Source organism: Echinops telfairi, unplaced genomic scaffold (genome assembly GCF_000313985.2).
Source record: "Echinops telfairi isolate 266 unplaced genomic scaffold, ASM31398v2 ScPeMD7_3;HRSCAF=10, whole genome shotgun sequence".
NCBI classification, from domain to species: domain Eukaryota; kingdom Metazoa; phylum Chordata; class Mammalia; order Afrosoricida; family Tenrecidae; genus Echinops; species Echinops telfairi.
In genome coordinates, this window is record NW_022103899.1 from 55,315,094 (window position 1) to 55,328,891 (window position 13,798).

A 13,798-nucleotide genomic window follows, 5' to 3' on the forward strand; every position below is an offset into this window, starting at 1 on the left:
AATTCAAATGCATGTATTCTCCTTAGATCTTCCTATTCAATGTCCATCTTTCGCATACATCGAGGATCCCTGGTGGCACAGTGACTTGTCTGTGGACAGCTAATTGCAAGGTCAGCAGTTAGACCCAATCAGCTATTCCGTGGAAGAAAGACAAGGCTCTGTGTTCCCATAAACATGTGTGGCCTTGGGAACCCTAGGGATCAGTTCTACTCTATCCCCTGGGGTGGCTTTGAGTGTCAATTGAATAGAGGGCAACACGTTTTGTGGGTTAGCAACCCCCTATGTGACAGATCAGAGCTACCCCATACGGTTTTCTAGTGTGTGACCTTCACAGAAACAGATCTTCAGGTCTTTTCCCCATGGAACTGCTAGGTGGGTTTGTACTGCCAGATGTTTAGTTAACAGCTGAGTATGTAGCTATTGGATCACCGGAGATCTTTGATTCTATTATGCAACCCAAACTCAAACCCACTGCCATTGAGTTGCTTCTGACTCTTAGCCACAGGGTTTCCAAGACTAAAATATTTCAGGAGCAGAGAGCCCTGTGCATCTTCTTCAGAGTGGCTGATGAGTTTGAACTGTTGATTTTAATCCACTGTACCACCAGGCTCCTTGATACTATCACAATCATCTTCAACACTATTGGACATCTAGTCTTGATGGCCTTCTTGCCATAAATAAGAACTTCTTTATACCTAGAAGTTAGCCAAGGACAGATCATCACCAGGTATGATAATTAGTTTTTTGTGTGCCAACATGGCACCTGTAAGAAGATATGGGTGGAGTCTAGTTTGTCAATCAGGTCACAGCCTGGTGATACCTCCTGGTTGGTGTGGCCTTCTCATCAGGAGAATCCTGGGAACTTCCTCTCTCCCCGTGTCACCTTCCTTCTCTCGATTCACTTGAAGAGCTTTCAGAGCCACTACCATTGGATCCAAGGGACTTTGCACCCACCTGCCGGTGATGTTCCTTTGTTCTGCAACATTGCATGTGGCTTTGTGAGTCTGAAGAGGGATTTATGGACTAGTATTGAACTTAATGGACTTGATCTGGACTGGGCTTGGATGTTTTATTGATGCACAATTACTCTTAATATAATACTCTTGCTTAAACCTATGAGTGCCTCGGGATTTGTTTCTCTAGTCAACCTGGCCTAACACACCAGGATATCTTGGATACCAAGATAATCTACTTTGGATGGAAGTGTTGTGTTGACTTTACACACTAGATTCTACTCTGGTGGGCTCAAAGTTTCTTAATGTTGAGTGTCCTGGAAGACGGGAGGGGGCCCCTTTTGGTGTTTGTGGGCCAAAGTTGTCAGATGTCTACTCATTCCAGGGGTTGCACGATGCTTACAACTTATCCTGTGGGAAAGAAACTGGAGCCAGATTCCTTGCACACTAGATGACAGTGGCTGGCATCTAATGCTTTACTGTGTAAGTTTTGGTGCTGGAAGACCCACCCTTGAATTCACAGACCCCAGATCTGATGAGGGAGAGGAATATGTCTGCATTTTCCATCCCAAACTGAGCATGTCCCATGACCAGTGTATTCAGCTGAATTTTATAGAGAAAAAAAATAATTGACATTCATGTATATACAGGCTGGATTAAGGAAACAGTCCAGCACAGTCCAACACACACAGCTGCCAGTCATGAAGCAGGAAGGCAAAGCTGAAAACTGGAAAATCACCAGCCGGTGGGTGCAGAGTCTTGTGGATCCAAGGTAAGCCAGAACATGACAAGGTACCTATAGCTCCCAGGGTTGGCCAAATGGGCTGCTGGTCCCAGAAGCCAAATGCAGGATTGGGTCAAGCAAAAAAGTAGAGGAGCAAAAGAGAAATGCCAGTTCTCCACCCAAAAGTTCACTGCCATAGATTTTTTTTTTCTTATACAGGGTCTCTTATAAAGAAGCCACACTCCTAAAGAGACATCATTAGGCTGTGACCTGATTGATAGATTGCACTCCATCCATATTTTATTACAGATTCACCAAGTTGACAGGAAAATACAAACATCACCATCACTCTTAGGCACATGTACGTTCTCAGTGGTGAACAAGTGTTGTATCTGCCATGAACTTCTGGAAGTCTTCTAGTTCATATTCATGACGACTCCTGAGGACTGGTCTGTATGCAGCACTGTCATAGCTTTCTCTCCCTCATCAGTCCCTGTAGGAGCTGATGGGAAGTAGCCTTACTTGAGTTTTGGTACTGATACAGAGTTGTGTCTCTTGCATGACTCGTGAGAAAAGAACCACTGTCGAGTTGAGGCCCAACTCTGGCTAGTCAATAGCTTGTAGCCATTAGTATGCTCCGTCACAATCTACCATGGATCTTACATGTCTCAGGGCTACCTCCAATGACTGAAAAAAAGCTTAGATAGTTCCTACCCAAAACAGGTCCTCTCCGATTGGAGAGTTTTTCTCCAGAATTTCTTGGAATTGGCAGGATCTTGTCAGTACGTTTCATGATCAGATGGCATTTCCATACCATCCTTGCTCTCACAAGTATCAATCCCCACAAAGCCTTGGCTCTCTAACTTCATGTCAACATTTACTTCCTGTTGAATCCAACCTATGCCAGGTATTATCTACATAATTAATGAAACAATTACTTAACTGCAGAGGATAAAACCTATCTTAGGATCCAAGTTTGTAATTAAATGATAATTTAATAGTAGACACAGGCCAAGTCTTCATTATCTCATTCAGGGGTTGCATATAATAACCTTTACACAAATTTTTTAAAATTATATTTTCTACATCCTAAATCCGTATTTCATCTTTGGCTATTTTATGTTTGGTTTTTTTCTTAGTATACCAATTATTCCCCAAGTGCAATAAGAGGGAACCCCCCCCACCCACCACCACCACCACACACACACAAACCTGGAATTTTTTCAAAGCTTTTGTGTAGGTAGGTTTATTGTGCCAACCTGGCCAATAGGAACATGTGGGATTAATCAGGTCACCATTTGATTGGAGGGCAAAGAGATAAATGGCTCAGCAAGGCCTACCCATCTCTATTTTGCTCTCTGGTGATCAGACCAGTGTGTGGCTGCTTTAGCTAGTTCTCTGCCTCAACTTGTGACCTACACTACCTGTGGGATAGCCAAGCTGTGGATCAGAGTGCTAAAGCTTGAGGCTCCTTTGCGACCTGCTTCGCCACAGTTGCTGGAGTGCACAGCGCTTGAGCCTGAGGCTGGTGGATCCTGTTCTTTTGCATTTCCTGAGCTCCATATCCCATCCAGGCCTGCTTTGCTCAGCTCCTGAGCAGCTGACTGTTGCTGACCCACCCTGCTGTTTGCTGCCTGTGGGTGGACTCTGTCTGCATTGCCTGAGGTAAGTCTCAATAGTCTGCTTGCTTGACCTTGGACCTATGAGTCCTTGAGAGTTGAAGGCCTTCCAGCATATTAACTGTTCCATGGAAGTGAGTTGAGCTGAGCCCTCTGAATTGCTGTGTGGACTAATTAGCTGTTATATTCCTTTGTGCTGTGTATATATATATATATATATATATATATATATATATATATATATATACACAGCTATGTATTTAAATTTTTTAGCAAAACAAACTTATCACCTCCAAAGGACTCTCCATTACACTTACTATATTTGTCAAATCTGTGATTCTGTTCTTAGAAACATGTTTTTCAAATTCATCTGTTTGGATGGCTGACAGCACCTCCCTCATCTTTTTCTTCACCTCTTCTACATCATCAAGTCACTGCCCATTCATGCCCCTCTTCATTCGTGGACTGAAAAGTAGTTACATGGACTGAGGTCGGGAACACTGATGAACCAACACAACAGCGCTAACATTAGGCCAAAGATCATGAAGATGGCACAAGACTGAGTAATATTTCATTCTGTTATACATGGAGTGTGTGCGTACCTGTATAATTATATATGTGATATATATATGTACTTATACATAAAGAAAATTATTTATGTAATTGTAGAAATACATAACTTCCGAATAGTCCTCTACACTTCAAGTCTGTGGTTCACATGTTAAGTTGTAAGCTTCTCCTCACTTGCATAATGCAGGAAATGACAGATCAGGAAGCAGGAAGATGGAAAAGGAAATAGGATGACAAAGAAAGATGCCCACAGGCTGGTGGATGCAAAGGCAGGTGCCTTCAAGGTCAGCAGGTCAGGCTTGTGACTAGAGAGGTGGATTAATATAAAGTTGTCAAGTCAGAGAACAGGCTGCTGATGAATCGGTTCTCGCTGCATCGCTGTTAATAAGCTCAATGAATGCCTCTTGTGCTGTCTCAGGAACATCTTCAACTCTGACTGTGAACGGGCTTCTGGCAAGTGCACATGGGGTGTCAGGTAGATTTGGGAAGTACGATGAAATTTCGTCTGCAAGTATGTGCAAGTGTTCTTTCACAGAAATTATCATTATAATCCTTTTGTCTGGTTGGTTCAATGTCATGTTCCTCAAAGAAAGCAGATAAGTTAGGCAACAGGTAAATTTTATTTTCATCCAATTTTTTTTTTTTTGCCAAAGCTGCAGTTTCATTTGGAATGATTAGATCTTTTCAGACAAATCGAGGCATGTTACATTTGGTCCTTGTAGTGATAAATTTAACTCATTCGAGATGGCAAAGATGTCAACCAAGTAAACTATTTTCTGCATTTCACTTTTATCACTGAAAAGTTCTTCAAACTGTGGTCTTGCTTTCTGTTTAAAAAATGGTTTGAGTTCATCATGAAGCTCAAAAACACATTTTCAAAATTTTCCTCTCAACAACCATCGAAATAGCAGAGCATTATTTGGTGCATCCAACTCATTGCACAGTTGCGAAAACAGTCAACTGTTTAAAGGGCTCACCTTTATAAAATTAACAACTTATGGCACTTTTTGTTACTTCTGGCAACTCTGGTGGCAGCATCTTCATTGTTAATATTTGCCAATGAATTATACAGTGAGTTCCGAAGACTTTTGGTGACTCCTTCAGTACCAAACGTTGAAACCCAGATAGACATCCTAGCATAGCTGGAGCACCATCTGTGCAAACACCACAAACCTTTCCCCAAGAGATCTTATGCTCTTTCTGAAGTGAACCAACTGTGTCAAATACATCACATGCAGTAGTTGTCATTTCAAGAAGTTTGGAAAAAAGAAACTCATCTTTAAAGTCACCATTATTAATATACCTCACATAAGCCAGTAACTGTGAACAGCTTGCAATGTCTGTAGATTCATCAAGCCGGATACTAAATATTGGAAGAGGAGCAGATTTAATTTCCTGAATTGCCTGATCAAGAATATTAGAAGACAAGTCATCTATTCTTCTGTGGACAGTGTCATTAGATAAGGAAACTGCACTCAATTCCGTAATGAATTCATCTCGGACCATAACTCGAACAATGCCTTTGGCCACTGACAACAGTAAATCCTCAGCAATGGTGTGAGATTTCATAACTCTAGCGATTCTGAGTGCAATCAAATATGAAGTTTCAACGGCTGCTACATTTTGTTTGTGGTACTTGCCATCAGTGTCTGGCTTTCTTTTCTTCTAAAATAGTAAGTATCCTTGTCAGCAAAGCTCAGATGCTTGCTGTCAAAATAGCATTTTAGTTTGTTTGGCTTCATAGATTCGGCTGATAGAACTTCACAACAAATAACAAATTGTGGTTTCTCAATTCCTGCTGCAGTTATTGAGGTCAAACCATACTGTAAAAAAAATCACACTATATTTTCTTTTTTTAATGTTCTTCTCTACGTGATCCATTGTCATGGGATGGTTTGCTAATGAAAATAATATATAACAATAGCTTTAATGATACAAAAGATGATACAAAGCACAATTTAGTCAATATAGTTCATTAAAATTTCTATGATTTACCATTCTGTTGTTTTTTCTTACATACCTGTTACTATCACAAGGTGGCAGTATTCACATTAACCACAGCTGAATATAAAAAGACCTATCAGCATCCAGACTAAGTTCCCATGGTACAGATATACATATTTTTGCAGTAGTTGATGATTTTACATTTACCCAGTAATTATAATCATGAAGTATCATTTTACCTCCATTACTGCTACTTTCAAAATAGTAGCTGCTTTTAACAGACTAGCTGCTTTCAACACAGCAGCTGCTTTCTATACAGTAGCTACAAACTGCATAAGTATATTATGGTGCCAACCCTGTCACATATGCCTGTATTTGTACAGGGTGTATGTGATGGGGTTGGCGTGATGATGTCATCACACTGGGTACTCATATGTGGGTGTATTTGCATGTGGGCAGACCTGCCTGGAGACGGATAGAGGAGCGATGTCTCGGTTCCTAAGACCATCAGAAATATGTGTTTTCCAATGGTCTTAGGTGACCCCTGTGAAAGTGTCATTCGACCCCCGGTTGAGACTGCTGCTCTAAGGGGTACTCTGGCTATACTCTTTCCAAAAAAGATGTGTTTGTCCTTTTAGCAGTCCACAGTACTTTCAATGTTCTTCTCCAGCACCACAATTCAAATGCATTGACTCTTCTTCTGTCTTCTTTATTCAATTTCAATTTTGACATGTATATGAGGCATTTGAAAATACCATGGCTCAGGTCAGGCACAACTCAGGCACAACTAAGTCCCCAGAGTACCATCCTTTCAATACTTCAAAGAGATGTTGTGCACCAAATTTATCCAACACAACTCATCTTTTGATCGCTTGAGTGCTGCTTCCATGAGCATTGACTGTGGATTCAAGCAAGACAAAATTTTCAACAACTTAAAACTTTTCTCCATTTATCATTATGTTACCTATTGGTCCAGCTTTGAGGATGTTGGTCTTTTTCACTTTCAATCGTAATCCATACTTAAGTTTGAAATCCTTGATCTTCACCAACAAGTGCTTGAAGTCCTCCTCACTTTCAGCATCAAGGTTGTGTCATCTATATATTACAGGTTGTTAATAGCCTTTCTCCAATCCTGATAAGTGTGTGTGCATTTGCTATATATAGTATATATAACGATAAAAGTAGAGGATTATTAGAAGACATAACTACTTTGGAATACAATGCAGCATTGTTGTACATTTAAACACTTCCAGTCATCTGTCTTTAATATATACTCAAAGTCATCTATCTCTAATATATACTCAAGAGAAATTTTTACATATGTGCATCTGGAGGCATATATAATAGTTTTCACAAAGTATTAATTGTAAAATCAAAACCTGAAATAATGTCAAAATGCATTTAAAAGAGACTGACTAACAAAATGTTATTATTACAATGTACACTATTGGAAAAGTAAGTATTTTAATAAAGTGTTATGGAAAAATAAAAATTCACAAACTATATGTACATCAGAATTTCATAACTAGGGACCAAAAGAAAGCAGTGGCTGACTCATCACATGAGAACATTATTATAAAACTCAAAAATTTGTAGTAAAGGTTTTGAGTCATAGGCTATTATACTATAAAAGTATTAAAACCAATAAGCCATAAAAATATATAAACCGAGTAATGAAAAACAAGTAATAAGGGGAGAGAGAGAACTAGCTCATGAAAGGGACTCACAGGGGGATATGCTCACATTAGTAATATGTAAGCTATGAAGTTGAGCAGCAAGCTCTTGTTGTTCAGTGACATTGAATCAGCGCCAACATCTGCACTGCAGAAGGGTGCATTGCCTGGCCCTGCTCCATCCTCACTGCTGCTCATCTGTTTGAGTCCATTGTTGCAGCCACAGTTTAATCCATTTCACTGAGAGCTTTCCTCCCTTTCTCTGCCCCTCAACTTTATCAAGCATGAAGTCCTTCTCCAGGGACTGGTCTCTTGTGATAACACATCCAAAGATTATTGTTTAGACAAGATTTCTTTTAAATGAACATAAATAGCCTACACTGAAGAGGAATATGTAAAGTAATTACATAAATATAATGTTGCAATAATACAAAAGGTTCACATTAAATTAGATCCTTCAATACAGCATAATTAATTGCCAATATTGTCTTATGTTTGGCAAACATTTCTCTGTTTTCAGAAAACATTCCAAGGTACAAAGACAAAGAAAAAAAATAGTGTCCTAGACTTGTGTCATATAGTAGATCTATTGTGGATGGAAGGGCTATCTTGCGTGAGTATAGATTCAGTAGTTTGAAATGTATTCATGAGGAACAGAAACAAGACCATCTTCTGATGTTTGAGGAAACAGCTGGGCACAGGGGTGTTCCTATTTTGTCTTCTTGAGGACTGAGGTGCTGGCCATATGTTTTTCTAGACTAAAAATAAATATTAGCCTTATGCTTCAATGGGCTATTAGTCCAGTTGTCCTGAGAGAAAACTAGGGGCTGATCTGAGGAAGCCAGTGAGCCTGGGACAAATGCACCACCTGTGACTTCTGCTTTCTGGTTAGTTGGCTTTGACCAAGGAGTTTATTTGTAGGGATGTGGAAGTTCTTCTCCGTATGTAGGAAAAGCAAAAAGTAAATAAAGCAAAATAAGGCCCTTCAAATTCAGAAGGGTGCAGCTGGTTGGGTAAGGTCTACACAAGGAACCATGACAGTTCATAATGTTTCTTTTCAGTGCAGAGTAGTGTGTTGAAGGGTATACACTGTATCACGTTGAACTTTCTGCATGTCCAACAACTTCCATTAGAATTTAAACTGTAAACTTTGAAAAGAGAAGCCAGAATACCCAGTGAGGAATGTTTCATCTTTCAAAGACTAGGCAGCTGTTTTTTGGAGTCTGTGCAGTCAAAGTGGTGAACATGTTTGGAGGTGAACTGGAAGCTGATGGTTCAAGCCCCACAGAGGCATTTCAGAAAAAGGCCTAAGGATCTCCTTTCCAATATCAGCCTCTGAAAACCCCTATGGAGTGCAGTTCTGACCTGACGGTGAGGTCTGCGATACTGTTCTCTATTTTACCTCTCCAGGTTCTAATATCTGTTGCCACAGAACTCACACATTTCATGATTGAAGGATTTATTAGGGAAGTTAACAAGTTGTAATGTCAGTGAGAAATGCTCAGGTGTAATTGTTTATCAGGACATATTGCAAAGTTCTTTCAGGTCTGCTAATAAATACCAAGAGGGTCATATACCCCACTGTAAGCATCCAGCTCAAGTTCTGGGAGTCAGCAAACCCAGCTCCCTGAATTAAGTGCCTAGAGGCACCTCACTCCAGTAAGCCTCAACCCAACGGTACACTGCTCCACTTCCAGGGGCCAGCACGCCCTGTTTCCACAATTAAGTGCCCCGAAGGTACCTTATTTCACAAGCCAGCCTCCTGTACAAGAGACTCAGCTTGACTTGCTCTGTGGGTGGGGAAGTCCATCCCTCTGTACACTGTTCTTGCTCCTGGTTCTTCTTCTGCTCCTCTGATGTTATCGCAACATTCTGGATCCAGAAGGTTCCCTGTGCAGGGATATTATATCCAGAGGACATGCTCCAATTCTGGCTCCTGCTGGTAATGAGAGGCCCTCCTGCTTCTCAGGGGGCTCATTTTATGCACAGCAGGATGCCACGTGCACGCTCTTCAAGTGGGCAGTCTTTGGTTCATCTTGAATCAGCCCACACGGTGGTGTCAATGCAGTCCCCCGAGAGACATGCTCGTGTTTTTCTATTTCTTATGTGGCTGGCCATGGAAGTGTAGAGCAACCTGTCCCGCTCAACATGCTCGTGCATGTAGTACAACACTCCAAATCTGCGTGGGGCTCATTCATCTTATGCGATATCTAGATCGCCAAGAAGCCATTAGAAAAAAAAGGGTACCAATAGCTCATATGAATCACTCCATCGATATTACATCCTCCTGGTCAGACTGCACTTCAACACGTTAGTGTTGTTTACGTTGTTAGGTGCTGTAGAGCTGGTTCTGACTCATTGCCATCCTGTACAACAGAAAACTAAACAAAACAAACCACCGCCCAGTCCTGAGTCCCTCGCTACAGTCACCATGTCAAGTCCTCTCCCTGAGCGCCTTCCTCTTTTTCACTGACATGCTGCTTTACCAAGGTCGACGTCCTTCTCTGGGCACTGGCCGCTCCTGACAACATGCTCAGTGTCCGTGAGATAAAGTCTCAGCCTCACTTTCAAGGGATCATCCTTGCTTTACTTCTTCCAACATCCATTTCTTCCTTTTGAAAATACCTTTTAGAATGACAAGCATCTCACTTAGAATGGTGTGAGATCCTGCAATAGCAGCCGTGGCTGATCAAGAATACTTCAATCGCTCTGCGGGCGATGTTAAAAAGAAGAGGGCATACAACCAGAAAAGTTCCATCCCCAGCAGCCCCTTTCCCCCAAGAGCTACCTGGGTGTACCGGAGCAGAGTTATGAAAATGTGTGGTTGTTAGGTGCCATTGAGTGGGCTCCAACTCATAGCACCCCTGTGTACAACCGCACTAACCCTGCAGGGTCCTGAGCCATCCTCACGATGGTTCCTGTGCCCGAGCCCATTGATGCAGTTACCGTGTCCATCCTTCTCCTGGAGGGGCTTCCTCTTTCCCCCCCCGCACTTCCACGCTACCAAACAGGATGGCTTCTTAGTCAGAACCAAATACTTGGAGGGAATGAGCTGCTTGACACAGAGACTCAGGATCATATTCTAGGGATACATTCATTACCATACCACAGTCCACAAAGACAATGTTGTACAGCCTAGTTTGATGAGTAGTGATTGAACATTCTAAGGTCTTGTGAATGTCCATCTTTATTTATTTATTTTTATTTTTTTATAGGGGAGAGCATGAACGCAGTCCCCCACTCCCACAAATTATGCAGCCGAGTTTCCCACACTTGGGGAAATCACAGGGGTCAGCACATCCGGAATGCAATGGATGAGCCTTGCCCTGGGAAAACCACCTTCGTGATCATGGTATCTCCCCTGCCAGGGAAGTATTGAATATCCATCTTAAGTGTAACTAGTGGTCTCTCCCTGTTCAGAGAAAAGACGTGTTAAGAAAATCAAAGATGCATGCGAATAATGAGTCCAAAGGTAATAGTCCATGGGAACCCCAACCGCATGACTAAAACGAAAATAACCAGATGTTGCCTGACTCCCACTGCTCACCACTCTGAAAGGGGAACCAGTAAGGAGTCCTGCACAGAGTGGGAGATAATGTGGAACAAAACTCAAATCATAAAAACGATCCTACTTAGTGATGGAATAGAGAATGGGGAACCCAAAGATGACGCTCCTTCCTCCTGGAACAGAGCTCAGTCTTGTGTCTCAACTTTCAGCGGAATGAGGTAGATCGGGCAAAAGGTGAACAAGAACCCCAGAGAAGTACGATCCTTACACAATCAGCCACAGTTGATCATAGGGCAGCATTTGCCCAGTGAGATAAATTCAGAAGACAGGCAGGGACAGGAGCTAAGGACGAAAGGAAAATGAAAACAGAGCGGCAGTAATCAGTGCTGTTATACTGCAGGGATTGTAACCAATGTCACAAAACACATCTATGAACTGTTAAATGGAAATCCAAATTGCTCTGTAAACTTCCACCCAGATGTCAAATTAAAAACAATAATAAGGAAAAGCAAAAGTAGCTCTCGGGGCAGGAATAAAACCCGTTCCTAACATACCCACCTTTGTGTCAAGTGATGTAAGGTGCTGTCAAGGCCGTCGTGATCAGCAGAATGAAACCCTGCCCGGTCCTGCCCTGGAGGGTCCGGTCTGCAGCCTTTTCAGGGGAAAGGTCTCCATCTTCCAGTAATAGAGCCACCTGGTAGTTTGGAACGACCGTGGTTTAGGTTATCAGCTAATTGCTGAACTGTTGCCCGGGGGCCCCTAACCCAGAATCCAAAATCACAATTGATTTAGGAAGAGGGGGATTAGCTTCTCGTGAATCATTTCATATTATCAACCCATTTAGTGGTCTACTGGGAGGAGGATGGCTCCCAATAAACCTTAGAAATATGTCTTTCCTTACACATCAGAATTCACTATTTGGTATCCAAATCCCATGATACTCTGCTTATAAATCTCCATAAAAACAAGGAAAGGAAACTTAAGACATCTACAAGAATGTGACTAACTCTAGGACAGTGGTTCCCAACCTTCCCAACACCACGACCCTTTAATACAGTTCCTCCTGTGGTGGGGACCCCCAACCATAAAATTACATTCGTTGCTACTTCATCACTGTCATTTTGCTATTGTTATACATCGGGCGACCCCTGTGAAAGGGTCGTTTGACCCTCAAAGGGGTCACGACCCACAGGTTGAGAACCTCTGCACTAGGCGATTCTGCCTGGATCACTTGAATGCCTCAAGCATCCATATCTCTCTGAGTAAAATTTAAGAATTAGAATATGCCTCTAATCCCTCCCTTCCAAATTGAAATGCCCGTGTTTTTGCCATTTGTATTGTACCTTATAGTCTCCACATAAGAGACTGTGTGAGTGGATCCGGGTGATTAGAGGAGAAGCACATCAAGTGTTGATAAGGAAGGTTAAGGGAGGTGAAGATGGTAGGAAATAAAAGCATAATAGTTGTTTTATGAAACAGCCCTTTTACTAATGATCATTTTTCTCAAGTGTTAGAAATCTATATGATGTGAAGTAAAATAATATATATATGCACATATAATCCTTGCCATCGAACCCAGGCCAACTCATCATGACCCCTCTGTGGGTTTCTGAGATTGTAACTGTTTACAGGAATAGGAAGCCCCATGTTTTTTCCAAGGAGCGGCTAATTGTTTCCAACTTCTGACCTTGTGGATTTCAGCCCAACGAGTAACCAATACATCACCAGGGCTCCTTCTGCACACACACATCTAATAAAACATTGTATTGTGGTTTAGGTGAAAGTGTACAGAGCAAATTGGTTTTCCATTCAATAATTTATACGTTATATTTTGTGACATCAATTTCACAGCATAGATATGATTTTGAAATCATCTAGCTCTGTCATAGGCTGTAAATTACCTTGTATGTATATCAAGAACCTGGTCCTCTAGAAGAATCACCAAGGAATAGTGTTAAGATATATTCAGACTCAGTATATCTAGGAGAAAATGCAAATTCTAAGCAGGCAAAGCCGAATGAACAGAGGAAAGCCCGAGTCTACATCTTGTTTTCTCCTTCGCTCATATACGTTTACTAATAGTCTCTGCCCCATGAGTGAATTAATGTGAGGTCTACCCCTAGGTTCAGTCCCAAAGGTGCAACAGAGGGCTGGCTATACCTTCAGCATCCTCATGCTGTTAGAGTTCGACCGGGAGGAAACGGCTCTATTTACAGGTTCTGACTCACGATTAGATGCAACAAGGCCTTTGAGTCAGTTGCTTTCATTTCTGTCCGTTGTGGATGGGATGCCTAGATTTTGATAAGAAAGAGACAGAGGGCAAACTGATTTCCACTTAACATATTTGGGTGGAAATATATTATAATCCCCAAACACCTTAAAATGCTCAGCAGCATTAAACTAGATATAATAAAAAAGGTCTAAGTGATGAGGATTTGGCCTTGAAGTGATCGAATTTCACAATAAAATATTGCAGGATGCACTCGACGACTCTCAAGCAGGAAAGTAATCTAAAAAAGGTTTTCTGTGCCAAGGTGTCACCCTCTTTTGGGGGACCATTTGTCACTTTCTCACCTCATGCAGCTGTCAAAAGTAGGCAATGGATTTCACTTTGCCTGAAGTGTTTCCGGTCTCTGGCAGATCCAGATTTAGTAACAAATTGATTCAGCCGGAGGAAGGGCCCCTCTCTCACTTTGCTGAACATGCCTCTAAAACGGCGGTTCCCAAGCTGTTTTCAAAGGGGTCACCCGATTCATAACAGTAGCAGAATTGCAGTTAAGAAGTAGCAACAAAAATAATTTTATGGT

At 41.7% G+C, this 13,798-nt stretch overlaps 1 non-coding gene across 1 annotated transcript; it reads right to left on the minus strand.

Moving 5' to 3' along the window:
- Positions 1 to 10,695: 10,695 nt before the first annotated feature.
- Positions 10,696 to 10,859, minus strand: LOC115872085. Its single transcript, XR_004047639.1, has one exon. It is a non-coding gene; the product is annotated as a U1 spliceosomal RNA (small nuclear RNA).
- Between the last annotated feature and the right edge of the window lie 2,939 nt (positions 10,860 to 13,798).